Source organism: Ovis canadensis, chromosome 2 (genome assembly GCF_042477335.2).
Source record: "Ovis canadensis isolate MfBH-ARS-UI-01 breed Bighorn chromosome 2, ARS-UI_OviCan_v2, whole genome shotgun sequence".
NCBI lineage: Eukaryota > Metazoa > Chordata > Mammalia > Artiodactyla > Bovidae > Ovis > Ovis canadensis.
This window is the reverse complement of record NC_091246.1, coordinates 102,654,394-102,659,519: the sequence shown is the minus strand read 5'-3', so window position 1 is coordinate 102,659,519 and position 5,126 is coordinate 102,654,394.

The following is a 5,126-nucleotide window of genomic DNA, read 5'->3' as shown; positions in this document are numbered from 1 at the left end:
GCAGGTTTTTTCCTCTTTCTTGGCTTTATTTTGTTAATCTGTAAAATGAGAGTGATTTGAATCCTAATTTTCTATCTGTGAGCCACATCTCCCTGGGATTTTTCAAGTACTGAATTGTGCTTGTGAATCTACTGAACCAGGGTAAAAATTACTGTGATGTAGGGGATCTTAGATTAAGAACCACTGCACTCTGGACTTTAAACAATTCTGGAATTCAACAGAAGGTTCCTTTTAGTATGAGATTGTACCAAGCAATACTATACAGATCATTAATGGCTTATCTTCTGTTAAAAGATCATTAAAGTGTCAAGAAAGTGAATGGAAAACTGTATATAAAAAGCATGCTGCTGAAGTTGTGCTTATATGTTATAGTCCTAAGAATCTAGGAAAAACTAAGATTCCTTTGCAATAGCAAATAAATGAGTAGAAATTTTAAAGCAAAACCTATCATAGAAAATAGAAAACAAGCATAATAGGGTCAACAACGCCAAAAGTTGGGTTTTTGAAAATCTGAAAGATTGATAAGCCCCTGTCAGGTCTCATCTAGAGAGCAAAAAAGACATGTCAAGATGGAAACATCACTGCAGATCCTGTACATACCCAATCTCATTCATAAACGTGTGAAAAATCCCAAAGAAACCCAAACTGATAATATAAAAGGGAAAAACTTCATCACAACCAAGTTGGAGCTATTTCAGGAAGGCTAGGTTGGTTTAACATTTAAACAACCATATTGATATAAGAAAAATCAAAGGATGGAATACAAATTTTGATAAAGTTCAGAATCTCTTCAAGATGTTTAAAGGAGTCTTAGAAACCTGGGGACAGACAGGAACTTCTTAATATAAGAAAAGGGTCCATATCTAACAAAATCTATAGTAAACATCATTTTACACTAGCTATGGATTGGAAGTGAACATTCCACTGAAAGTCATATGTTGACACCTAATCCCCAATGTGTTTGTATCTCGAAGTGGGGCCTTTGGAAGGTGACTGCAAGAGGGTGAAGCCCTCACAAATGGGATTAGTGCCCCTATAAAAGAGATGTGAAATAAAATTTGTATTTTATGGCAAGACAAAAACAAAAACAGAACGTTCTCTGCTCTTAGGCTTCCTCTCTGTTCCCCTATGCACTATATACCTGCATTATGCATTAACCAAACCTCCCCATCAGCAGAAATACCTGCCAAGACATAGATGGCTAACAGGCACATGAAAAGGTGCTCAACATCCCTAATTAGAGAAACTCAGAACTACAATAAGGTATCATCTCATACAGTTCAGAATGGCTATCATCAAAAATCTACAAATAATGTTCAATAATTACATAAATGCATAAGTAATACAAACTGCATAAGTAATAAATGCATCAATAACTACAAATAAAGGGAGAGGGTGTGGACAAAAGGGAGCCCTCCTGCAATAGGTGGGAATGTAGATTGGTGCAGCCACTATTGAGAACAGTACGGAAATTCTTTAAAAATGAAAGATTTACCACCTGATCCAGCAATCTCACACCTAGGCATATATCCAGAGAGGACAAAAGCTACTTAAAAGCAAGTACCCTAGTGGTCACTGCAGCACTATTTACAATAGTGAAGACACGGAAGGACCATAAATGCCCATCAACAAATGAATGGATAAAGTATATATGTATCATGGTATGTATTCATATATATGAATATTAGCCATGAAAAATTGAAATAATGCCATTGGCAGCAACATGGATGGACCTAGAGATGATCATACTATGTCAAAGAAGGAAAAATATATCACTTATATGTGGAAACAAGTGAACTTCTTTAAAAACCAGAAACAGACTTACACAAAATACAGATTTATAGTTACCAATGGGGAAAGGAAGGGGGATAAATAAATATGAAGTAACAGATACATACTCCTATATACGAAATAGATAACCAACAAGGACTACTATAAAACAGGGAACTATATTCAATGTCTTGTAGTCTATAATGGAAAAGGATCTGAAAAAGAAATATACAACTGAATCACTTTGCCTGAAACACTGTAAATAAAGTATGGGAAAGTTGCTCAGTTGTGTCTGACTCTTTGTGACCCCATTAACTATACAGCCCATGGAATTCTACAGGCCAGAATACTGGAAGTGGGTAGCCTTTCCCTTCTCCATGAATCTTCCCAACCCAGGAATCAAACCCAGGTCTCCCACATTGCGGGCAGATTGTTTACCAGCTGAGCCGCAAGGGAAGCCCAAAATCAAGTATACTTCGGTAAAATAAATAAAATGGGAAGAAAGATTTAATAAAAAGTAAGAGCTAACACCCCAAAAAGATGTCCTTTCCATTACAGGGGACTGGAATGCAAAAGCAGGAACTCAAGAAACACCTGGAGTAACAGGCAAATTTGGCCTTGGAATATGGAATGAAGCAGGGCAAAGGCTAATAAGAGTTTTGCCAAGAGAACACACTGGCCATAGCAAACACTCTCTTCCAACAACATGAGAAGACTACACATGGACATCACTAGATGGTCAACACCAAAATCAGATTGATTATATTCTTTGCAGCCAATATTCTTTACAGTCAGCAAAAACAAGACTGGGAGCTGACTGTGGCTCAGATCATGAGCTCCTTATTGCTAAATTCAGACTTAAATTGAAGAAAGTAGGGAAAACCACTAGACCATTCAGGTATGACTTAAATCAAATCCCTTATGATTATCCAGTGGAAGTGAGAAATAGATTTAAGGGACTAGATCTGATAGAGTGCCCGATAAACTATGGATGGAGGTTCATGACACTGTATAGGAGACAGGGATCAAGACCATCCTCAAGAAAAAGAAATGCAAGAAAGCAAAATGGCTGGCTGAGGAGGCTTTACAAATAGCTGTGAAAAGAGAAGTGAAAAACTAAGGAGGAAAGGAAAGATATAAGCATCTGAATGCAGAGTTCAAAGAATAGCAAGGAGAGATAAGAAAGCCTTCCTCAGCGATCAATGCAAAGAAATAGAGGAAAACAACAGAATGGGAAAGAGTAGAGATTTTTTCAAGAAAATTAGAGATACCAAGGAACATTTCGTGCAAAGATGGGCTTGATAAAGGACAGAAATGGTATGGACCTAACAGAAGCAGAAGACATTAAGAGGTTGCAAGAATACACAGAAGAACTGTACAATAAAGATTTTCATGACCCAGATAATCAATGGTGTGATCACTCACCTAGAGCCAGACATCCTGGAATGTGAAGTCAAGTGGGCCTTAGAAAAAGCATCACTATGAACAAAGCTAGTGGAGGTGATGGAATCCCAGTTAAGCTATTTCAAATCCTGAAAGATGATGCTGTTGAAGTGCTGCACTCAATATGCCAGCAAATTTGGGAAACTCAGCAGTGGCCACAGGACTGGAAAAGGTGTTTTCATTCCAATCCCAAAGAAAGGCAATGCAAAAGAACGCTCAAACTACCGCACAATTGCACTCATCTCACATGCTAGTTAAGTTATGCTCAAAATTTCTCCAAGCCAGGCTTTAGCAATACGTGAACCGTGAACGTCCAGATGTTCAAGCTGGTTTTATAAAAGGCAGAGGAACCAGAGATCAAATTGGCAACATCCACAGGATCATCGAAAAAGCAAGAGTTCCAGAAAAACATCTATTTCTGCTTTATTGACTATGCCAAAGCCTTGACTGTATGGATCACAATAAACTGTGGAAAATTCTAAGAGATGGGAATACCAGACCACCTGACCTGCCTCTTGAGAAAGTTATATGCAGCTCAGGAAGCAACAGTTAGAACTGGACATGGAACAACAGACTGATTCCAAATAGGAAAAGGAGTCTGTCAAGGCTGTATATTGTAACCCTGCTTATTTAACTTATATGCAGAGTACATCATGTGGAATGCCAGGCTGGATGAAGCCCAAGCTGGAACTGAGATTGCTGGGAGAAATATCAATAACCCCAGATATGCAGATGACACCACCCTTATGTCAGAAAGTGAAGAGGAACTAAAAAGCCTCTTGATAAAAGTGAAAGAGGAGAGTGAAAAAGTTGGCTTAAAGCTCAACATTCAGAAAACAAAGATCATGGCATCTACTCCCATCATTTCATGAGAATTCAATGGGGAAACAGTGGAAATGGTAGCTGACTTTATTTTTGGGGGCTCCAAAATCACTGCAGATGGTGACTGCAGCCATGAAATTAAAAGATGCTTACTCCTTGGAAGAAAAGTTATGACCAACCTAGATAGCATATTCAAAAGCAGAGACATTACTTTGCTAACAAAGGTCTGTCTAGTCAAGGCTATGGTTTTTCCAGTCATCATGTATGGATGTGAGAGTTGGACTGTGCAGAAAGCTGAGCGGCCAAAGAATTGATGCTTTTGAACTGTGATGCTGGAGAAGAGTCTTGAGAGTCCCTTGGACTGCAAGGAGATCCAACCAGTCCATTCTAAAGGAGATCAGTCCTGGATGTTCATTGGAAGGACTGATGTTAAAGCTGAAACTCCAGTACTTTGGCCACCTCATGCAAAGAGTTGACTCCTTGGAAAAGACCCCGATGCTGGGAGGGATTGGGGGCAGGAGGAGAAGGGGATGACAGAGGATGAGATGGCTGGATGGCATCGCTGACTTGATGGACGTGAGTTTGAGTCAACTCTGGGAGTTGGTGATGGACAGGGAGGCCTGGCGTGCTGTGATTCATGGGGTCGCAAAGAGTTGGACACGACTGAGCGACTGACTGAGCTGACTGAATGACGTTATCAATGTGTAGATTATTTTAGAATTTTTTTCATATAATTTTGTGTGACAAAAATAAAATTTATTGTGGAAACAAATTTCTAATCAAATAAAATCACTATTAAAGAAATAAAGTTGCAAGATTAGAAGGGGGAGCTCTCATGCATGCCCTATGAAGACAGCAGAGCCCAATAAGAAGCGGACTTTCTCACCTAGCAACAGCTCAGCCAATGAGACACGGTCACAACTCACCCAATGCTAAGTGCAGGACTGTTTACTGTTGCCCTCCCAACTTCCTCTTTCTCTCTTTTAAGAGTTTTCCCCATGTTTTTGCTGAGGACTTGAACATGGTCAATATGGCTGCAGACCCTGAAGTGTAATTCTTTGCTGATGTTGAATAAACTCATTTTCGCTAGA